General features: G+C 49.0%; 29 non-coding genes and 6 pseudogenes across 29 annotated transcripts; all 35 read left to right on the top strand.

Annotated features, from left to right (window-relative positions):
* The first annotated feature begins 341 nt into the window (after positions 1-341).
* On the top strand, positions 342-454 carry LOC142371979 (U5 spliceosomal RNA). Its single transcript, XR_012768159.1, has one exon. It is a non-coding gene; the product is annotated as a U5 spliceosomal RNA (small nuclear RNA).
* Positions 455-756: 302 nt separating this feature from the next.
* Positions 757-947, top strand: LOC142369755 (U2 spliceosomal RNA). The gene has a single exon (XR_012767697.1). It is a non-coding gene; the product is annotated as a U2 spliceosomal RNA (small nuclear RNA).
* Positions 948-1,311: 364 nt separating this feature from the next.
* Positions 1,312-1,420, top strand: LOC142401277 (5S ribosomal RNA; annotated as a pseudogene).
* Positions 1,421-2,016: 596 nt separating this feature from the next.
* On the top strand, positions 2,017-2,129 carry LOC142371973 (U5 spliceosomal RNA). Its single transcript, XR_012768155.1, has one exon. It is a non-coding gene; the product is annotated as a U5 spliceosomal RNA (small nuclear RNA).
* A 302-nt stretch (positions 2,130-2,431) lies between these two features.
* LOC142369753 (U2 spliceosomal RNA) lies at positions 2,432-2,622 on the top strand. Its single transcript, XR_012767696.1, has one exon. It is a non-coding gene; the product is annotated as a U2 spliceosomal RNA (small nuclear RNA).
* Positions 2,623-2,986: 364 nt separating this feature from the next.
* Positions 2,987-3,105, top strand: LOC142375186 (5S ribosomal RNA). The gene has a single exon (XR_012768894.1). It is a non-coding gene; the product is annotated as a 5S ribosomal RNA (ribosomal RNA).
* A 596-nt stretch (positions 3,106-3,701) lies between these two features.
* On the top strand, positions 3,702-3,814 carry LOC142371960 (U5 spliceosomal RNA). Its single transcript, XR_012768150.1, has one exon. It is a non-coding gene; the product is annotated as a U5 spliceosomal RNA (small nuclear RNA).
* A 302-nt stretch (positions 3,815-4,116) lies between these two features.
* Positions 4,117-4,307, top strand: LOC142369743 (U2 spliceosomal RNA). Its single transcript, XR_012767693.1, has one exon. It is a non-coding gene; the product is annotated as a U2 spliceosomal RNA (small nuclear RNA).
* A 364-nt stretch (positions 4,308-4,671) lies between these two features.
* LOC142401272 (5S ribosomal RNA) lies at positions 4,672-4,780 on the top strand (annotated as a pseudogene).
* A 596-nt stretch (positions 4,781-5,376) lies between these two features.
* LOC142371952 (U5 spliceosomal RNA) lies at positions 5,377-5,489 on the top strand. Its single transcript, XR_012768147.1, has one exon. It is a non-coding gene; the product is annotated as a U5 spliceosomal RNA (small nuclear RNA).
* A 302-nt stretch (positions 5,490-5,791) lies between these two features.
* On the top strand, positions 5,792-5,982 carry LOC142369738 (U2 spliceosomal RNA). Its single transcript, XR_012767691.1, has one exon. It is a non-coding gene; the product is annotated as a U2 spliceosomal RNA (small nuclear RNA).
* A 364-nt stretch (positions 5,983-6,346) lies between these two features.
* LOC142375181 (5S ribosomal RNA) lies at positions 6,347-6,465 on the top strand. Its single transcript, XR_012768893.1, has one exon. It is a non-coding gene; the product is annotated as a 5S ribosomal RNA (ribosomal RNA).
* Positions 6,466-7,061: 596 nt separating this feature from the next.
* Positions 7,062-7,174, top strand: LOC142371945 (U5 spliceosomal RNA). Its single transcript, XR_012768146.1, has one exon. It is a non-coding gene; the product is annotated as a U5 spliceosomal RNA (small nuclear RNA).
* A 302-nt stretch (positions 7,175-7,476) lies between these two features.
* Positions 7,477-7,657, top strand: LOC142370220 (U2 spliceosomal RNA; annotated as a pseudogene).
* Positions 7,658-8,021: 364 nt separating this feature from the next.
* LOC142401262 (5S ribosomal RNA) lies at positions 8,022-8,130 on the top strand (annotated as a pseudogene).
* Positions 8,131-8,726: 596 nt separating this feature from the next.
* Positions 8,727-8,839, top strand: LOC142371938 (U5 spliceosomal RNA). The gene has a single exon (XR_012768145.1). It is a non-coding gene; the product is annotated as a U5 spliceosomal RNA (small nuclear RNA).
* Positions 8,840-9,141: 302 nt separating this feature from the next.
* Positions 9,142-9,332, top strand: LOC142369732 (U2 spliceosomal RNA). Its single transcript, XR_012767690.1, has one exon. It is a non-coding gene; the product is annotated as a U2 spliceosomal RNA (small nuclear RNA).
* Positions 9,333-9,696: 364 nt separating this feature from the next.
* On the top strand, positions 9,697-9,805 carry LOC142401257 (5S ribosomal RNA; annotated as a pseudogene).
* A 596-nt stretch (positions 9,806-10,401) lies between these two features.
* LOC142371930 (U5 spliceosomal RNA) lies at positions 10,402-10,514 on the top strand. The gene has a single exon (XR_012768144.1). It is a non-coding gene; the product is annotated as a U5 spliceosomal RNA (small nuclear RNA).
* A 302-nt stretch (positions 10,515-10,816) lies between these two features.
* LOC142369725 (U2 spliceosomal RNA) lies at positions 10,817-11,007 on the top strand. Its single transcript, XR_012767689.1, has one exon. It is a non-coding gene; the product is annotated as a U2 spliceosomal RNA (small nuclear RNA).
* Positions 11,008-11,371: 364 nt separating this feature from the next.
* Positions 11,372-11,480, top strand: LOC142401252 (5S ribosomal RNA; annotated as a pseudogene).
* A 596-nt stretch (positions 11,481-12,076) lies between these two features.
* LOC142371922 (U5 spliceosomal RNA) lies at positions 12,077-12,189 on the top strand. Its single transcript, XR_012768143.1, has one exon. It is a non-coding gene; the product is annotated as a U5 spliceosomal RNA (small nuclear RNA).
* Positions 12,190-12,491: 302 nt separating this feature from the next.
* Positions 12,492-12,682, top strand: LOC142369721 (U2 spliceosomal RNA). The gene has a single exon (XR_012767688.1). It is a non-coding gene; the product is annotated as a U2 spliceosomal RNA (small nuclear RNA).
* A 364-nt stretch (positions 12,683-13,046) lies between these two features.
* LOC142375176 (5S ribosomal RNA) lies at positions 13,047-13,165 on the top strand. The gene has a single exon (XR_012768892.1). It is a non-coding gene; the product is annotated as a 5S ribosomal RNA (ribosomal RNA).
* A 596-nt stretch (positions 13,166-13,761) lies between these two features.
* Positions 13,762-13,874, top strand: LOC142371914 (U5 spliceosomal RNA). The gene has a single exon (XR_012768142.1). It is a non-coding gene; the product is annotated as a U5 spliceosomal RNA (small nuclear RNA).
* A 302-nt stretch (positions 13,875-14,176) lies between these two features.
* Positions 14,177-14,367, top strand: LOC142369715 (U2 spliceosomal RNA). Its single transcript, XR_012767687.1, has one exon. It is a non-coding gene; the product is annotated as a U2 spliceosomal RNA (small nuclear RNA).
* A 364-nt stretch (positions 14,368-14,731) lies between these two features.
* On the top strand, positions 14,732-14,850 carry LOC142375171 (5S ribosomal RNA). The gene has a single exon (XR_012768891.1). It is a non-coding gene; the product is annotated as a 5S ribosomal RNA (ribosomal RNA).
* Positions 14,851-15,446: 596 nt separating this feature from the next.
* On the top strand, positions 15,447-15,559 carry LOC142371906 (U5 spliceosomal RNA). The gene has a single exon (XR_012768141.1). It is a non-coding gene; the product is annotated as a U5 spliceosomal RNA (small nuclear RNA).
* A 302-nt stretch (positions 15,560-15,861) lies between these two features.
* On the top strand, positions 15,862-16,052 carry LOC142369711 (U2 spliceosomal RNA). Its single transcript, XR_012767686.1, has one exon. It is a non-coding gene; the product is annotated as a U2 spliceosomal RNA (small nuclear RNA).
* Positions 16,053-16,416: 364 nt separating this feature from the next.
* On the top strand, positions 16,417-16,535 carry LOC142375168 (5S ribosomal RNA). Its single transcript, XR_012768890.1, has one exon. It is a non-coding gene; the product is annotated as a 5S ribosomal RNA (ribosomal RNA).
* A 596-nt stretch (positions 16,536-17,131) lies between these two features.
* Positions 17,132-17,244, top strand: LOC142371900 (U5 spliceosomal RNA). Its single transcript, XR_012768140.1, has one exon. It is a non-coding gene; the product is annotated as a U5 spliceosomal RNA (small nuclear RNA).
* Positions 17,245-17,546: 302 nt separating this feature from the next.
* Positions 17,547-17,737, top strand: LOC142369704 (U2 spliceosomal RNA). Its single transcript, XR_012767684.1, has one exon. It is a non-coding gene; the product is annotated as a U2 spliceosomal RNA (small nuclear RNA).
* A 364-nt stretch (positions 17,738-18,101) lies between these two features.
* LOC142375161 (5S ribosomal RNA) lies at positions 18,102-18,220 on the top strand. Its single transcript, XR_012768889.1, has one exon. It is a non-coding gene; the product is annotated as a 5S ribosomal RNA (ribosomal RNA).
* A 596-nt stretch (positions 18,221-18,816) lies between these two features.
* LOC142371892 (U5 spliceosomal RNA) lies at positions 18,817-18,929 on the top strand. Its single transcript, XR_012768139.1, has one exon. It is a non-coding gene; the product is annotated as a U5 spliceosomal RNA (small nuclear RNA).
* A 302-nt stretch (positions 18,930-19,231) lies between these two features.
* On the top strand, positions 19,232-19,422 carry LOC142369697 (U2 spliceosomal RNA). Its single transcript, XR_012767683.1, has one exon. It is a non-coding gene; the product is annotated as a U2 spliceosomal RNA (small nuclear RNA).
* Positions 19,423-19,734: the final 312 nt, after the last annotated feature.

Here is a 19,734-nt window from a genome sequence, read left to right as displayed (position 1 = left end):
GTACTAACCAGGCCCGACTCTGCTTAGCTTCTGAGATAAAACTCTGGCTTTTAGTCTGCGAAAAGAGAGTGAAAGTGAACTCCACTTTGAGATGGCTCTGGGATTGGGCCAACTGGGAGAATTGCTTGAAAAAAACCTCTACACCAAATGAGCGGTCAGAACAAAGCCTCAAGACCCCTAGTCTTTTGCACAGAGTAAAAGACAAAGCAGCCACTGAATAGGGCCCGATTGTTCCTACCTGGTCGGCCGAGGAGCAAGTGTCTCAACCAAGCAAAGCTCACCATGGGGAAGGTGGCTATGCCAACTGGCCTGATGCACTGCTCCCGCAGTGTCAAATACTCGTACTCTGGTTTCTCTTCATAACGTACAAGTCTTTCGCCTTTTACTAAAGACTTCCGTGGAGAGCAACATTAATGAGTTGTTTCTATTTTTGGAAGGCTTTACCTTTGCGGGTGAAGCCCATTCTGTCTGTGCAAAGGAAATCTTCTTGCTGTGCCGAGTGACTTCTCGGAGTAGAGTCACCCTATGTGTTGAGACCGTGCCCATGTTCAAAGCTGGAGGCGCTAAATTGTTGTTTGAATGGTGCTCAGTGGAGCGGGCGGGAGTGCAAAGTTGTACCATCTGAAACGGCTGAAGAGTGCTCACTGCAGCGGGTGGGCGGAGGTGCAAAGTGACGCTTTGTAGGCGAAAAAAGAGCACCGCCACAAGTGCGCATTGTGCCAGGAAGGGCCCTCGGACGTGAAACAGTGGAGGGTTATCGCTTCTCGGCCTTTTGGCTAAGATCAAGTGTAGTATCTGTTCTTATCAGTTTAATATCTGATACGTCCTCTATATGAGGACTACATATTAAATGGATTTTTAGGCACAGGGGTTGACAAAGGGGCTTGCTCCGTTCACTCCACGCATCGACCCGGTACTGCGGTGCCGCCGGGAACGGTGCACTCTTCCCAACTCTTGTGAAATAACAAAACCAGCGGTACAGGGTGGTAGTTTCAGGGAGCCGTTGTATTCTGACTTCTAACATAGAACTATAATGTTTAGAAAAGACGCAGCTTATGAGCATGTCGTGGGATTGAGCTTCCCTGGTTTCTCTGTATGACCATGAACACAAAACAACACACAGGGAACAGAGGAGCTTGACAGACACACACTAAGTTATCTGAGAGTCCCATTTTCAGCTGCAGAGAACAATCACATCAGGGAAGTCGATGTGCAGGCTCAACATCAGCCTCTCAAGCCGACTCTCTGGTAAAATAGGGGAAACGTATGGTTCCAGCACCTATATAACACATATTTGTCACAGGGACTGTGGCTTACGGCCACACCGCCCTGAACACGCCCGATCTCGGAAGCCAAGCAGGGTCGGGCCTGGTTAGTACTTGGATGGGAGACCGCTTGGGAATACCAGGTGCTGTAAGCATTTTTCTCTCTGCATGTCTTTTGTTGAAACATCTGATGATCACCCTGTGATCCATCTTGCTGATCCTGGATCTGCTGAGATGTCCCAGGTCATGGTTGCCTTTGATCCTCATACATTTAACTTTGTCCTGACAAAGGAGCAGTTCCAAAAAGTCAAACAGGGACTGCCTTTGCATTTGACGCAGTCAAACTGCATGCGCCTGGAGAAGCCAAAAGGCTTACAGCACCTGGTATTCGCAGGCGGTCTCCCATCCAAGTACTAACCAGGCCCGACTCTGCTTAGCTTCTGAGATAAAACTCTGGCTTTTAGTCTGCGAAAAGAGAGTGAAAGTGAACTCCACTTTGAGATGGCTCTGGGATTGGGCCAACTGGGAGAATTGCTTGAAAAAAACCTCTACACCAAATGAGCGGTCAGAACAAAGCCTCAAGACCCCTAGTCTTTTGCACAGAGTAAAAGACAAAGCAGCCACTGAATAGGGCCCGATTGTTCCTACCTGGTCGGCCGAGGAGCAAGTGTCTCAACCAAGCAAAGCTCACCATGGGGAAGGTGGCTATGCCAACTGGCCTGATGCACTGCTCCCGCAGTGTCAAATACTCGTACTCTGGTTTCTCTTCATAACGTACAAGTCTTTCGCCTTTTACTAAAGACTTCCGTGGAGAGCAACATTAATGAGTTGTTTCTATTTTTGGAAGGCTTTACCTTTGCGGGTGAAGCCCATTCTGTCTGTGCAAAGGAAATCTTCTTGCTGTGCCGAGTGACTTCTCGGAGTAGAGTCACCCTATGTGTTGAGACCGTGCCCATGTTCAAAGCTGGAGGCGCTAAATTGTTGTTTGAATGGTGCTCAGTGGAGCGGGCGGGAGTGCAAAGTTGTACCATCTGAAACGGCTGAAGAGTGCTCACTGCAGCGGGTGGGCGGAGGTGCAAAGTGACGCTTTGTAGGCGAAAAAAGAGCACCGCCACAAGTGCGCATTGTGCCAGGAAGGGCCCTCGGACGTGAAACAGTGGAGGGTTATCGCTTCTCGGCCTTTTGGCTAAGATCAAGTGTAGTATCTGTTCTTATCAGTTTAATATCTGATACGTCCTCTATATGAGGACTACATATTAAATGGATTTTTAGGCACAGGGGTTGACAAAGGGGCTTGCTCCGTTCACTCCACGCATCGACCCGGTACTGCGGTGCCGCCGGGAACGGTGCACTCTTCCCAACTCTTGTGAAATAACAAAACCAGCGGTACAGGGTGGTAGTTTCAGGGAGCCGTTGTATTCTGACTTCTAACATAGAACTATAATGTTTAGAAAAGACGCAGCTTATGAGCATGTCGTGGGATTGAGCTTCCCTGGTTTCTCTGTATGACCATGAACACAAAACAACACACAGGGAACAGAGGAGCTTGACAGACACACACTAAGTTATCTGAGAGTCCCATTTTCAGCTGCAGAGAACAATCACATCAGGGAAGTCGATGTGCAGGCTCAACATCAGCCTCTCAAGCCGACTCTCTGGTAAAATAGGGGAAACGTATGGTTCCAGCACCTATATAACACATATTTGTCACAGGGACTGTGGCTTACGGCCACACCGCCCTGAACACGCCCGATCTCGTCCGATCTCGGAAGCCAAGCAGGGTCGGGCCTGGTTAGTACTTGGATGGGAGACCGCTTGGGAATACCAGGTGCTGTAAGCATTTTTCTCTCTGCATGTCTTTTGTTGAAACATCTGATGATCACCCTGTGATCCATCTTGCTGATCCTGGATCTGCTGAGATGTCCCAGGTCATGGTTGCCTTTGATCCTCATACATTTAACTTTGTCCTGACAAAGGAGCAGTTCCAAAAAGTCAAACAGGGACTGCCTTTGCATTTGACGCAGTCAAACTGCATGCGCCTGGAGAAGCCAAAAGGCTTACAGCACCTGGTATTCGCAGGCGGTCTCCCATCCAAGTACTAACCAGGCCCGACTCTGCTTAGCTTCTGAGATAAAACTCTGGCTTTTAGTCTGCGAAAAGAGAGTGAAAGTGAACTCCACTTTGAGATGGCTCTGGGATTGGGCCAACTGGGAGAATTGCTTGAAAAAAACCTCTACACCAAATGAGCGGTCAGAACAAAGCCTCAAGACCCCTAGTCTTTTGCACAGAGTAAAAGACAAAGCAGCCACTGAATAGGGCCCGATTGTTCCTACCTGGTCGGCCGAGGAGCAAGTGTCTCAACCAAGCAAAGCTCACCATGGGGAAGGTGGCTATGCCAACTGGCCTGATGCACTGCTCCCGCAGTGTCAAATACTCGTACTCTGGTTTCTCTTCATAACGTACAAGTCTTTCGCCTTTTACTAAAGACTTCCGTGGAGAGCAACATTAATGAGTTGTTTCTATTTTTGGAAGGCTTTACCTTTGCGGGTGAAGCCCATTCTGTCTGTGCAAAGGAAATCTTCTTGCTGTGCCGAGTGACTTCTCGGAGTAGAGTCACCCTATGTGTTGAGACCGTGCCCATGTTCAAAGCTGGAGGCGCTAAATTGTTGTTTGAATGGTGCTCAGTGGAGCGGGCGGGAGTGCAAAGTTGTACCATCTGAAACGGCTGAAGAGTGCTCACTGCAGCGGGTGGGCGGAGGTGCAAAGTGACGCTTTGTAGGCGAAAAAAGAGCACCGCCACAAGTGCGCATTGTGCCAGGAAGGGCCCTCGGACGTGAAACAGTGGAGGGTTATCGCTTCTCGGCCTTTTGGCTAAGATCAAGTGTAGTATCTGTTCTTATCAGTTTAATATCTGATACGTCCTCTATATGAGGACTACATATTAAATGGATTTTTAGGCACAGGGGTTGACAAAGGGGCTTGCTCCGTTCACTCCACGCATCGACCCGGTACTGCGGTGCCGCCGGGAACGGTGCACTCTTCCCAACTCTTGTGAAATAACAAAACCAGCGGTACAGGGTGGTAGTTTCAGGGAGCCGTTGTATTCTGACTTCTAACATAGAACTATAATGTTTAGAAAAGACGCAGCTTATGAGCATGTCGTGGGATTGAGCTTCCCTGGTTTCTCTGTATGACCATGAACACAAAACAACACACAGGGAACAGAGGAGCTTGACAGACACACACTAAGTTATCTGAGAGTCCCATTTTCAGCTGCAGAGAACAATCACATCAGGGAAGTCGATGTGCAGGCTCAACATCAGCCTCTCAAGCCGACTCTCTGGTAAAATAGGGGAAACGTATGGTTCCAGCACCTATATAACACATATTTGTCACAGGGACTGTGGCTTACGGCCACACCGCCCTGAACACGCCCGATCTCGGAAGCCAAGCAGGGTCGGGCCTGGTTAGTACTTGGATGGGAGACCGCTTGGGAATACCAGGTGCTGTAAGCATTTTTCTCTCTGCATGTCTTTTGTTGAAACATCTGATGATCACCCTGTGATCCATCTTGCTGATCCTGGATCTGCTGAGATGTCCCAGGTCATGGTTGCCTTTGATCCTCATACATTTAACTTTGTCCTGACAAAGGAGCAGTTCCAAAAAGTCAAACAGGGACTGCCTTTGCATTTGACGCAGTCAAACTGCATGCGCCTGGAGAAGCCAAAAGGCTTACAGCACCTGGTATTCGCAGGCGGTCTCCCATCCAAGTACTAACCAGGCCCGACTCTGCTTAGCTTCTGAGATAAAACTCTGGCTTTTAGTCTGCGAAAAGAGAGTGAAAGTGAACTCCACTTTGAGATGGCTCTGGGATTGGGCCAACTGGGAGAATTGCTTGAAAAAAACCTCTACACCAAATGAGCGGTCAGAACAAAGCCTCAAGACCCCTAGTCTTTTGCACAGAGTAAAAGACAAAGCAGCCACTGAATAGGGCCCGATTGTTCCTACCTGGTCGGCCGAGGAGCAAGTGTCTCAACCAAGCAAAGCTCACCATGGGGAAGGTGGCTATGCCAACTGGCCTGATGCACTGCTCCCGCAGTGTCAAATACTCGTACTCTGGTTTCTCTTCATAACGTACAAGTCTTTCGCCTTTTACTAAAGACTTCCGTGGAGAGCAACATTAATGAGTTGTTTCTATTTTTGGAAGGCTTTACCTTTGCGGGTGAAGCCCATTCTGTCTGTGCAAAGGAAATCTTCTTGCTGTGCCGAGTGACTTCTCGGAGTAGAGTCACCCTATGTGTTGAGACCGTGCCCATGTTCAAAGCTGGAGGCGCTAAATTGTTGTTTGAATGGTGCTCAGTGGAGCGGGCGGGAGTGCAAAGTTGTACCATCTGAAACGGCTGAAGAGTGCTCACTGCAGCGGGTGGGCGGAGGTGCAAAGTGACGCTTTGTAGGCGAAAAAAGAGCACCGCCACAAGTGCGCATTGTGCCAGGAAGGGCCCTCGGACGTGAAACAGTGGAGGGTTATCGCTTCTCGGCCTTTTGGCTAAGATCAAGTGTAGTATCTGTTCTTATCAGTTTAATATCTGATACGTCCTCTATATGAGGACTACATATTAAATGGATTTTTAGGCACAGGGGTTGACAAAGGGGCTTGCTCCGTTCACTCCACGCATCGACCCGGTACTGCGGTGCCGCCGGGAACGGTGCACTCTTCCCAACTCTTGTGAAATAACAAAACCAGCGGTACAGGGTGGTAGTTTCAGGGAGCCGTTGTATTCTGACTTCTAACATAGAACTATAATGTTTAGAAAAGACGCAGCTTATGAGCATGTCGTGGGATTGAGCTTCCCTGGTTTCTCTGTATGACCATGAACACAAAACAACACACAGGGAACAGAGGAGCTTGACAGACACACACTAAGTTATCTGAGAGTCCCATTTTCAGCTGCAGAGAACAATCACATCAGGGAAGTCGATGTGCAGGCTCAACATCAGCCTCTCAAGCCGACTCTCTGGTAAAATAGGGGAAACGTATGGTTCCAGCACCTATATAACACATATTTGTCACAGGGACTGTGGCTTACGGCCACACCGCCCTGAACACGCCCGATCTCGTCCGATCTCGGAAGCCAAGCAGGGTCGGGCCTGGTTAGTACTTGGATGGGAGACCGCTTGGGAATACCAGGTGCTGTAAGCATTTTTCTCTCTGCATGTCTTTTGTTGAAACATCTGATGATCACCCTGTGATCCATCTTGCTGATCCTGGATCTGCTGAGATGTCCCAGGTCATGGTTGCCTTTGATCCTCATACATTTAACTTTGTCCTGACAAAGGAGCAGTTCCAAAAAGTCAAACAGGGACTGCCTTTGCATTTGACGCAGTCAAACTGCATGCGCCTGGAGAAGCCAAAAGGCTTACAGCACCTGGTATTCGCAGGCGGTCTCCCATCCAAGTACTAACCAGGCCCGACTCTGCTTAGCTTCTGAGATAAAACTCTGGCTTTTAGTCTGCGAAAAGAGAGTGAAAGTGAACTCCACTTTGAGATGGCTCTGGGATTGGGCCAACTGGGAGAATTGCTTGAAAAAAACCTCTACACCAAATGAGCGGTCAGAACAAAGCCTCAAGACCCCTAGTCTTTTGCACAGAGTAAAAGACAAAGCAGCCACTGAATAGGGCCCGATTGTTCCTACCTGGTCGGCCGAGGAGCAAGTGTCTCAACCAAGCAAAGCTCACCATGGGGAAGGTGGCTATGCCAACTGGCCTGATGCACTGCTCCCGCAGTGTCAAATACTCGTACTCTGGTTTCTCTTCATAACGTACAAGTCTTTCGCCTTTTACTAAAGACTTCCGTGGAGAGCAACATTAATGAGTTGTTTCTATTTTTGGAAGGCTTTACCTTTGCGGGTGAAGCCCATTCTGTCTGTGCAAAGGAAATCTTCTTGCTGTGCCGAGTGACTTCTCGGAGTAGAGTCACCCTATGTGTTGAGACCGTGCCCATGTTCAAAGCTGGAGGCGCTAAATTGTTGTTTGAATGGTGCTCAGTGGAGCGGGCGGGAGTGCAAAGTTGTACCATCTGAAACGGCTGAAGAGTGCTCACTGCAGCGGGTGGGCGGAGGTGCAAAGTGACGCTTTGTAGGCGAAAAAAGAGCACCGCCACAAGTGCGCATTGTGCCAGGAAGGGCCCTCGGACGTGAAACAGTGGAGGGTTATCGCTTCTCGGCCTTTTGGCTAAAGTATCTGTTCTTATCAGTTTAATATCTGATACGTCCTCTATATGAGGACTACATATTAAATGGATTTTTAGGCACAGGGGTTGACAAAGGGGCTTGCTCCGTTCACTCCACGCATCGACCCGGTACTGCGGTGCCGCCGGGAACGGTGCACTCTTCCCAACTCTTGTGAAATAACAAAACCAGCGGTACAGGGTGGTAGTTTCAGGGAGCCGTTGTATTCTGACTTCTAACATAGAACTATAATGTTTAGAAAAGACGCAGCTTATGAGCATGTCGTGGGATTGAGCTTCCCTGGTTTCTCTGTATGACCATGAACACAAAACAACACACAGGGAACAGAGGAGCTTGACAGACACACACTAAGTTATCTGAGAGTCCCATTTTCAGCTGCAGAGAACAATCACATCAGGGAAGTCGATGTGCAGGCTCAACATCAGCCTCTCAAGCCGACTCTCTGGTAAAATAGGGGAAACGTATGGTTCCAGCACCTATATAACACATATTTGTCACAGGGACTGTGGCTTACGGCCACACCGCCCTGAACACGCCCGATCTCGGAAGCCAAGCAGGGTCGGGCCTGGTTAGTACTTGGATGGGAGACCGCTTGGGAATACCAGGTGCTGTAAGCATTTTTCTCTCTGCATGTCTTTTGTTGAAACATCTGATGATCACCCTGTGATCCATCTTGCTGATCCTGGATCTGCTGAGATGTCCCAGGTCATGGTTGCCTTTGATCCTCATACATTTAACTTTGTCCTGACAAAGGAGCAGTTCCAAAAAGTCAAACAGGGACTGCCTTTGCATTTGACGCAGTCAAACTGCATGCGCCTGGAGAAGCCAAAAGGCTTACAGCACCTGGTATTCGCAGGCGGTCTCCCATCCAAGTACTAACCAGGCCCGACTCTGCTTAGCTTCTGAGATAAAACTCTGGCTTTTAGTCTGCGAAAAGAGAGTGAAAGTGAACTCCACTTTGAGATGGCTCTGGGATTGGGCCAACTGGGAGAATTGCTTGAAAAAAACCTCTACACCAAATGAGCGGTCAGAACAAAGCCTCAAGACCCCTAGTCTTTTGCACAGAGTAAAAGACAAAGCAGCCACTGAATAGGGCCCGATTGTTCCTACCTGGTCGGCCGAGGAGCAAGTGTCTCAACCAAGCAAAGCTCACCATGGGGAAGGTGGCTATGCCAACTGGCCTGATGCACTGCTCCCGCAGTGTCAAATACTCGTACTCTGGTTTCTCTTCATAACGTACAAGTCTTTCGCCTTTTACTAAAGACTTCCGTGGAGAGCAACATTAATGAGTTGTTTCTATTTTTGGAAGGCTTTACCTTTGCGGGTGAAGCCCATTCTGTCTGTGCAAAGGAAATCTTCTTGCTGTGCCGAGTGACTTCTCGGAGTAGAGTCACCCTATGTGTTGAGACCGTGCCCATGTTCAAAGCTGGAGGCGCTAAATTGTTGTTTGAATGGTGCTCAGTGGAGCGGGCGGGAGTGCAAAGTTGTACCATCTGAAACGGCTGAAGAGTGCTCACTGCAGCGGGTGGGCGGAGGTGCAAAGTGACGCTTTGTAGGCGAAAAAAGAGCACCGCCACAAGTGCGCATTGTGCCAGGAAGGGCCCTCGGACGTGAAACAGTGGAGGGTTATCGCTTCTCGGCCTTTTGGCTAAGATCAAGTGTAGTATCTGTTCTTATCAGTTTAATATCTGATACGTCCTCTATATGAGGACTACATATTAAATGGATTTTTAGGCACAGGGGTTGACAAAGGGGCTTGCTCCGTTCACTCCACGCATCGACCCGGTACTGCGGTGCCGCCGGGAACGGTGCACTCTTCCCAACTCTTGTGAAATAACAAAACCAGCGGTACAGGGTGGTAGTTTCAGGGAGCCGTTGTATTCTGACTTCTAACATAGAACTATAATGTTTAGAAAAGACGCAGCTTATGAGCATGTCGTGGGATTGAGCTTCCCTGGTTTCTCTGTATGACCATGAACACAAAACAACACACAGGGAACAGAGGAGCTTGACAGACACACACTAAGTTATCTGAGAGTCCCATTTTCAGCTGCAGAGAACAATCACATCAGGGAAGTCGATGTGCAGGCTCAACATCAGCCTCTCAAGCCGACTCTCTGGTAAAATAGGGGAAACGTATGGTTCCAGCACCTATATAACACATATTTGTCACAGGGACTGTGGCTTACGGCCACACCGCCCTGAACACGCCCGATCTCGGAAGCCAAGCAGGGTCGGGCCTGGTTAGTACTTGGATGGGAGACCGCTTGGGAATACCAGGTGCTGTAAGCATTTTTCTCTCTGCATGTCTTTTGTTGAAACATCTGATGATCACCCTGTGATCCATCTTGCTGATCCTGGATCTGCTGAGATGTCCCAGGTCATGGTTGCCTTTGATCCTCATACATTTAACTTTGTCCTGACAAAGGAGCAGTTCCAAAAAGTCAAACAGGGACTGCCTTTGCATTTGACGCAGTCAAACTGCATGCGCCTGGAGAAGCCAAAAGGCTTACAGCACCTGGTATTCGCAGGCGGTCTCCCATCCAAGTACTAACCAGGCCCGACTCTGCTTAGCTTCTGAGATAAAACTCTGGCTTTTAGTCTGCGAAAAGAGAGTGAAAGTGAACTCCACTTTGAGATGGCTCTGGGATTGGGCCAACTGGGAGAATTGCTTGAAAAAAACCTCTACACCAAATGAGCGGTCAGAACAAAGCCTCAAGACCCCTAGTCTTTTGCACAGAGTAAAAGACAAAGCAGCCACTGAATAGGGCCCGATTGTTCCTACCTGGTCGGCCGAGGAGCAAGTGTCTCAACCAAGCAAAGCTCACCATGGGGAAGGTGGCTATGCCAACTGGCCTGATGCACTGCTCCCGCAGTGTCAAATACTCGTACTCTGGTTTCTCTTCATAACGTACAAGTCTTTCGCCTTTTACTAAAGACTTCCGTGGAGAGCAACATTAATGAGTTGTTTCTATTTTTGGAAGGCTTTACCTTTGCGGGTGAAGCCCATTCTGTCTGTGCAAAGGAAATCTTCTTGCTGTGCCGAGTGACTTCTCGGAGTAGAGTCACCCTATGTGTTGAGACCGTGCCCATGTTCAAAGCTGGAGGCGCTAAATTGTTGTTTGAATGGTGCTCAGTGGAGCGGGCGGGAGTGCAAAGTTGTACCATCTGAAACGGCTGAAGAGTGCTCACTGCAGCGGGTGGGCGGAGGTGCAAAGTGACGCTTTGTAGGCGAAAAAAGAGCACCGCCACAAGTGCGCATTGTGCCAGGAAGGGCCCTCGGACGTGAAACAGTGGAGGGTTATCGCTTCTCGGCCTTTTGGCTAAGATCAAGTGTAGTATCTGTTCTTATCAGTTTAATATCTGATACGTCCTCTATATGAGGACTACATATTAAATGGATTTTTAGGCACAGGGGTTGACAAAGGGGCTTGCTCCGTTCACTCCACGCATCGACCCGGTACTGCGGTGCCGCCGGGAACGGTGCACTCTTCCCAACTCTTGTGAAATAACAAAACCAGCGGTACAGGGTGGTAGTTTCAGGGAGCCGTTGTATTCTGACTTCTAACATAGAACTATAATGTTTAGAAAAGACGCAGCTTATGAGCATGTCGTGGGATTGAGCTTCCCTGGTTTCTCTGTATGACCATGAACACAAAACAACACACAGGGAACAGAGGAGCTTGACAGACACACACTAAGTTATCTGAGAGTCCCATTTTCAGCTGCAGAGAACAATCACATCAGGGAAGTCGATGTGCAGGCTCAACATCAGCCTCTCAAGCCGACTCTCTGGTAAAATAGGGGAAACGTATGGTTCCAGCACCTATATAACACATATTTGTCACAGGGACTGTGGCTTACGGCCACACCGCCCTGAACACGCCCGATCTCGGAAGCCAAGCAGGGTCGGGCCTGGTTAGTACTTGGATGGGAGACCGCTTGGGAATACCAGGTGCTGTAAGCATTTTTCTCTCTGCATGTCTTTTGTTGAAACATCTGATGATCACCCTGTGATCCATCTTGCTGATCCTGGATCTGCTGAGATGTCCCAGGTCATGGTTGCCTTTGATCCTCATACATTTAACTTTGTCCTGACAAAGGAGCAGTTCCAAAAAGTCAAACAGGGACTGCCTTTGCATTTGACGCAGTCAAACTGCATGCGCCTGGAGAAGCCAAAAGGCTTACAGCACCTGGTATTCGCAGGCGGTCTCCCATCCAAGTACTAACCAGGCCCGACTCTGCTTAGCTTCTGAGATAAAACTCTGGCTTTTAGTCTGCGAAAAGAGAGTGAAAGTGAACTCCACTTTGAGATGGCTCTGGGATTGGGCCAACTGGGAGAATTGCTTGAAAAAAACCTCTACACCAAATGAGCGGTCAGAACAAAGCCTCAAGACCCCTAGTCTTTTGCACAGAGTAAAAGACAAAGCAGCCACTGAATAGGGCCCGATTGTTCCTACCTGGTCGGCCGAGGAGCAAGTGTCTCAACCAAGCAAAGCTCACCATGGGGAAGGTGGCTATGCCAACTGGCCTGATGCACTGCTCCCGCAGTGTCAAATACTCGTACTCTGGTTTCTCTTCATAACGTACAAGTCTTTCGCCTTTTACTAAAGACTTCCGTGGAGAGCAACATTAATGAGTTGTTTCTATTTTTGGAAGGCTTTACCTTTGCGGGTGAAGCCCATTCTGTCTGTGCAAAGGAAATCTTCTTGCTGTGCCGAGTGACTTCTCGGAGTAGAGTCACCCTATGTGTTGAGACCGTGCCCATGTTCAAAGCTGGAGGCGCTAAATTGTTGTTTGAATGGTGCTCAGTGGAGCGGGCGGGAGTGCAAAGTTGTACCATCTGAAACGGCTGAAGAGTGCTCACTGCAGCGGGTGGGCGGAGGTGCAAAGTGACGCTTTGTAGGCGAAAAAAGAGCACCGCCACAAGTGCGCATTGTGCCAGGAAGGGCCCTCGGACGTGAAACAGTGGAGGGTTATCGCTTCTCGGCCTTTTGGCTAAGATCAAGTGTAGTATCTGTTCTTATCAGTTTAATATCTGATACGTCCTCTATATGAGGACTACATATTAAATGGATTTTTAGGCACAGGGGTTGACAAAGGGGCTTGCTCCGTTCACTCCACGCATCGACCCGGTACTGCGGTGCCGCCGGGAACGGTGCACTCTTCCCAACTCTTGTGAAATAACAAAACCAGCGGTACAGGGTGGTAGTTTCAGGGAGCCGTTGTATTCTGACTTCTAACATAGAACTATAATGTTTAGAAAAGACGCAGCTTATGAGCATGTCGTGGGATTGAGCTTCCCTGGTTTCTCTGTATGACCATGAACACAAAACAACACACAGGGAACAGAGGAGCTTGACAGACACACACTAAGTTATCTGAGAGTCCCATTTTCAGCTGCAGAGAACAATCACATCAGGGAAGTCGATGTGCAGGCTCAACATCAGCCTCTCAAGCCGACTCTCTGGTAAAATAGGGGAAACGTATGGTTCCAGCACCTATATAACACATATTTGTCACAGGGACTGTGGCTTACGGCCACACCGCCCTGAACACGCCCGATCTCGTCCGATCTCGGAAGCCAAGCAGGGTCGGGCCTGGTTAGTACTTGGATGGGAGACCGCTTGGGAATACCAGGTGCTGTAAGCATTTTTCTCTCTGCATGTCTTTTGTTGAAACATCTGATGATCACCCTGTGATCCATCTTGCTGATCCTGGATCTGCTGAGATGTCCCAGGTCATGGTTGCCTTTGATCCTCATACATTTAACTTTGTCCTGACAAAGGAGCAGTTCCAAAAAGTCAAACAGGGACTGCCTTTGCATTTGACGCAGTCAAACTGCATGCGCCTGGAGAAGCCAAAAGGCTTACAGCACCTGGTATTCGCAGGCGGTCTCCCATCCAAGTACTAACCAGGCCCGACTCTGCTTAGCTTCTGAGATAAAACTCTGGCTTTTAGTCTGCGAAAAGAGAGTGAAAGTGAACTCCACTTTGAGATGGCTCTGGGATTGGGCCAACTGGGAGAATTGCTTGAAAAAAACCTCTACACCAAATGAGCGGTCAGAACAAAGCCTCAAGACCCCTAGTCTTTTGCACAGAGTAAAAGACAAAGCAGCCACTGAATAGGGCCCGATTGTTCCTACCTGGTCGGCCGAGGAGCAAGTGTCTCAACCAAGCAAAGCTCACCATGGGGAAGGTGGCTATGCCAACTGGCCTGATGCACTGCTCCCGCAGTGTCAAATACTCGTACTCTGGTTTCTCTTCATAACGTACAAGTCTTTCGCCTTTTACTAAAGACTTCCGTGGAGAGCAACATTAATGAGTTGTTTCTATTTTTGGAAGGCTTTACCTTTGCGGGTGAAGCCCATTCTGTCTGTGCAAAGGAAATCTTCTTGCTGTGCCGAGTGACTTCTCGGAGTAGAGTCACCCTATGTGTTGAGACCGTGCCCATGTTCAAAGCTGGAGGCGCTAAATTGTTGTTTGAATGGTGCTCAGTGGAGCGGGCGGGAGTGCAAAGTTGTACCATCTGAAACGGCTGAAGAGTGCTCACTGCAGCGGGTGGGCGGAGGTGCAAAGTGACGCTTTGTAGGCGAAAAAAGAGCACCGCCACAAGTGCGCATTGTGCCAGGAAGGGCCCTCGGACGTGAAACAGTGGAGGGTTATCGCTTCTCGGCCTTTTGGCTAAGATCAAGTGTAGTATCTGTTCTTATCAGTTTAATATCTGATACGTCCTCTATATGAGGACTACATATTAAATGGATTTTTAGGCACAGGGGTTGACAAAGGGGCTTGCTCCGTTCACTCCACGCATCGACCCGGTACTGCGGTGCCGCCGGGAACGGTGCACTCTTCCCAACTCTTGTGAAATAACAAAACCAGCGGTACAGGGTGGTAGTTTCAGGGAGCCGTTGTATTCTGACTTCTAACATAGAACTATAATGTTTAGAAAAGACGCAGCTTATGAGCATGTCGTGGGATTGAGCTTCCCTGGTTTCTCTGTATGACCATGAACACAAAACAACACACAGGGAACAGAGGAGCTTGACAGACACACACTAAGTTATCTGAGAGTCCCATTTTCAGCTGCAGAGAACAATCACATCAGGGAAGTCGATGTGCAGGCTCAACATCAGCCTCTCAAGCCGACTCTCTGGTAAAATAGGGGAAACGTATGGTTCCAGCACCTATATAACACATATTTGTCACAGGGACTGTGGCTTACGGCCACACCGCCCTGAACACGCCCGATCTCGTCCGATCTCGGAAGCCAAGCAGGGTCGGGCCTGGTTAGTACTTGGATGGGAGACCGCTTGGGAATACCAGGTGCTGTAAGCATTTTTCTCTCTGCATGTCTTTTGTTGAAACATCTGATGATCACCCTGTGATCCATCTTGCTGATCCTGGATCTGCTGAGATGTCCCAGGTCATGGTTGCCTTTGATCCTCATACATTTAACTTTGTCCTGACAAAGGAGCAGTTCCAAAAAGTCAAACAGGGACTGCCTTTGCATTTGACGCAGTCAAACTGCATGCGCCTGGAGAAGCCAAAAGGCTTACAGCACCTGGTATTCGCAGGCGGTCTCCCATCCAAGTACTAACCAGGCCCGACTCTGCTTAGCTTCTGAGATAAAACTCTGGCTTTTAGTCTGCGAAAAGAGAGTGAAAGTGAACTCCACTTTGAGATGGCTCTGGGATTGGGCCAACTGGGAGAATTGCTTGAAAAAAACCTCTACACCAAATGAGCGGTCAGAACAAAGCCTCAAGACCCCTAGTCTTTTGCACAGAGTAAAAGACAAAGCAGCCACTGAATAGGGCCCGATTGTTCCTACCTGGTCGGCCGAGGAGCAAGTGTCTCAACCAAGCAAAGCTCACCATGGGGAAGGTGGCTATGCCAACTGGCCTGATGCACTGCTCCCGCAGTGTCAAATACTCGTACTCTGGTTTCTCTTCATAACGTACAAGTCTTTCGCCTTTTACTAAAGACTTCCGTGGAGAGCAACATTAATGAGTTGTTTCTATTTTTGGAAGGCTTTACCTTTGCGGGTGAAGCCCATTCTGTCTGTGCAAAGGAAATCTTCTTGCTGTGCCGAGTGACTTCTCGGAGTAGAGTCACCCTATGTGTTGAGACCGTGCCCATGTTCAAAGCTGGAGGCGCTAAATTGTTGTTTGAATGGTGCTCAGTGGAGCGGGCGGGAGTGCAAAGTTGTACCATCTGAAACGGCTGAAGAGTGCTCACTGCAGCGGGTGGGCGGAGGTGCAAAGTGACGCTTTGTAGGCGAAAAAAGAGCACCGCCACAAGTGCGCATTGTGCCAGGAAGGGCCCTCGGACGTGAAACAGTGGAGGGTTATCGCTTCTCGGCCTTTTGGCTAAGATCAAGTGTAGTATCTGTTCTTATCAGTTTAATATCTGATACGTCCTCTATATGAGGACTACATATTAAATGGATTTTTAGGCACAGGGGTTGACAAAGGGGCTTGCTCCGTTCACTCCACGCATCGACCCGGTACTGCGGTGCCGCCGGGAACGGTGCACTCTTCCCAACTCTTGTGAAATAACAAAACCAGCGGTACAGGGTGGTAGTTTCAGGGAGCCGTTGTATTCTGACTTCTAACATAGAACTATAATGTTTAGAAAAGACGCAGCTTATGAGCATGTCGTGGGATTGAGCTTCCCTGGTTTCTCTGTATGACCATGAACACAAAACAACACACAGGGAACAGAGGAGCTTGACACACACACACTAAGTTATCTGAGAGTCCCATTTTCAGCTGCAGAGAACAATCACATCAGGGAAGTCGATGTGCAGGCTCAACATCAGCCTCTCAAGCCGACTCTCTGGTAAAATAGGGGAAACGTATGGTTCCAGCACCTATATAACACATATTTGTCACAGGGACTGTGGCTTACGGCCACACCGCCCTGAACACGCCCGATCTCGTCCGATCTCGGAAGCCAAGCAGGGTCGGGCCTGGTTAGTACTTGGATGGGAGACCGCTTGGGAATACCAGGTGCTGTAAGCATTTTTCTCTCTGCATGTCTTTTGTTGAAACATCTGATGATCACCCTGTGATCCATCTTGCTGATCCTGGATCTGCTGAGATGTCCCAGGTCATGGTTGCCTTTGATCCTCATACATTTAACTTTGTCCTGACAAAGGAGCAGTTCCAAAAAGTCAAACAGGGACTGCCTTTGCATTTGACGCAGTCAAACTGCATGCGCCTGGAGAAGCCAAAAGGCTTACAGCACCTGGTATTCGCAGGCGGTCTCCCATCCAAGTTCTAACCAGGCCCGACTCTGCTTAGCTTCTGAGATAAAACTCTGGCTTTTAGTCTGCGAAAAGAGAGTGAAAGTGAACTCCACTTTGAGATGGCTCTGGGATTGGGCCAACTGGGAGAATTGCTTGAAAAAAACCTCTACACCAAATGAGCGGTCAGAACAAAGCCTCAAGACCCCTAGTCTTTTGCACAGAGTAAAAGACAAAGCAGCCACTGAATAGGGCCCGATTGTTCCTACCTGGTCGGCCGAGGAGCAAGTGTCTCAACCAAGCAAAGCTCACCATGGGGAAGGTGGCTATGCCAACTGGCCTGATGCACTGCTCCCGCAGTGTCAAATACTCGTACTCTGGTTTCTCTTCATAACGTACAAGTCTTTCGCCTTTTACTAAAGACTTCCGTGGAGAGCAACATTAATGAGTTGTTTCTATTTTTGGAAGGCTTTACCTTTGCGGGTGAAGCCCATTCTGTCTGTGCAAAGGAAATCTTCTTGCTGTGCCGAGTGACTTCTCGGAGTAGAGTCACCCTATGTGTTGAGACCGTGCCCATGTTCAAAGCTGGAGGCGCTAAATTGTTGTTTGAATGGTGCTCAGTGGAGCGGGCGGGAGTGCAAAGTTGTACCATCTGAAACGGCTGAAGAGTGCTCACTGCAGCGGGTGGGCGGAGGTGCAAAGTGACGCTTTGTAGGCGAAAAAAGAGCACCGCCACAAGTGCGCATTGTGCCAGGAAGGGCCCTCGGACGTGAAACAGTGGAGGGTTATCGCTTCTCGGCCTTTTGGCTAAGATCAAGTGTAGTATCTGTTCTTATCAGTTTAATATCTGATACGTCCTCTATATGAGGACTACATATTAAATGGATTTTTAGGCACAGGGGTTGACAAAGGGGCTTGCTCCGTTCACTCCACGCATCGACCCGGTACTGCGGTGCCGCCGGGAACGGTGCACTCTTCCCAACTCTTGTGAAATAACAAAACCAGCGGTACAGGGTGGTAGTTTCAGGGAGCCGTTGTATTCTGACTTCTAACATAGAACTATAATGTTTAGAAAAGACGCAGCTTATGAGCATGTCGTGGGATTGAGCTTCCCTGGTTTCTCTGTATGACCATGAACACAAAACAACACACAGGGAACAGAGGAGCTTGACAGACACACACTAAGTTATCTGAGAGTCCCATTTTCAGCTGCAGAGAACAATCACATCAGGGAAGTCGATGTGCAGGCTCAACATCAGCCTCTCAAGCCGACTCTCTGGTAAAATAGGGGAAACGTATGGTTCCAGCACCTATATAACACATATTTGTCACAGGGACTGTGGCTTACGGCCACACCGCCCTGAACACGCCCGATCTCGTCCGATCTCGGAAGCCAAGCAGGGTCGGGCCTGGTTAGTACTTGGATGGGAGACCGCTTGGGAATACCAGGTGCTGTAAGCATTTTTCTCTCTGCATGTCTTTTGTTGAAACATCTGATGATCACCCTGTGATCCATCTTGCTGATCCTGGATCTGCTGAGATGTCCCAGGTCATGGTTGCCTTTGATCCTCATACATTTAACTTTGTCCTGACAAAGGAGCAGTTCCAAAAAGTCAAACAGGGACTGCCTTTGCATTTGACGCAGTCAAACTGCATGCGCCTGGAGAAGCCAAAAGGCTTACAGCACCTGGTATTCGCAGGCGGTCTCCCATCCAAGTACTAACCAGGCCCGACTCTGCTTAGCTTCTGAGATAAAACTCTGGCTTTTAGTCTGCGAAAAGAGAGTGAAAGTGAACTCCACTTTGAGATGGCTCTGGGATTGGGCCAACTGGGAGAATTGCTTGAAAAAAACCTCTACACCAAATGAGCGGTCAGAACAAAGCCTCAAGACCCCTAGTCTTTTGCACAGAGTAAAAGACAAAGCAGCCACTGAATAGGGCCCGATTGTTCCTACCTGGTCGGCCGAGGAGCAAGTGTCTCAACCAAGCAAAGCTCACCATGGGGAAGGTGGCTATGCCAACTGGCCTGATGCACTGCTCCCGCAGTGTCAAATACTCGTACTCTGGTTTCTCTTCATAACGTACAAGTCTTTCGCCTTTTACTAAAGACTTCCGTGGAGAGCAACATTAATGAGTTGTTTCTATTTTTGGAAGGCTTTACCTTTGCGGGTGAAGCCCATTCTGTCTGTGCAAAGGAAATCTTCTTGCTGTGCCGAGTGACTTCTCGGAGTAGAGTCACCCTATGTGTTGAGACCGTGCCCATGTTCAAAGCTGGAGGCGCTAAATTGTTGTTTGAATGGTGCTCAGTGGAGCGGGCGGGAGTGCAAAGTTGTACCATCTGAAACGGCTGAAGAGTGCTCACTGCAGCGGGTGGGCGGAGGTGCAAAGTGACGCTTTGTAGGCGAAAAAAGAGCACCGCCACAAGTGCGCATTGTGCCAGGAAGGGCCCTCGGACGTGAAACAGTGGAGGGTTATCGCTTCTCGGCCTTTTGGCTAAGATCAAGTGTAGTATCTGTTCTTATCAGTTTAATATCTGATACGTCCTCTATATGAGGACTACATATTAAATGGATTTTTAGGCACAGGGGTTGACAAAGGGGCTTGCTCCGTTCACTCCACGCATCGACCCGGTACTGCGGTGCCGCCGGGAACGGTGCACTCTTCCCAACTCTTGTGAAATAACAAAACCAGCGGTACAGGGTGGTAGTTTCAGGGAGCCGTTGTATTCTGACTTCTAACATAGAACTATAATGTTTAGAAAAGACGCAGCTTATGAGCATGTCGTGGGATTGAGCTTCCCTGGTTTCTCTGTATGACCATGAACACAAAACAACACACAGGGAACAGAGGAGCTTGACAGACACACACTAAGTTATCTGAGAGTCCCATTTTCAGCTGCAGAGAACAATCACATCAGGGAAGTCGATGTGCAGGCTCAACATCAGCCTCTCAAGCCGACTCTCTGGTAAAATAGGG

This window comes from Odontesthes bonariensis, chromosome 2 (genome assembly GCF_027942865.1).
Source record: "Odontesthes bonariensis isolate fOdoBon6 chromosome 2, fOdoBon6.hap1, whole genome shotgun sequence".
Classification (NCBI taxonomy): Eukaryota; Metazoa; Chordata; class Actinopteri; order Atheriniformes; family Atherinopsidae; genus Odontesthes; species Odontesthes bonariensis.
Note: the sequence above shows the minus strand (reverse complement) of the source record. Positions and strands in the feature narration are given on the sequence as shown.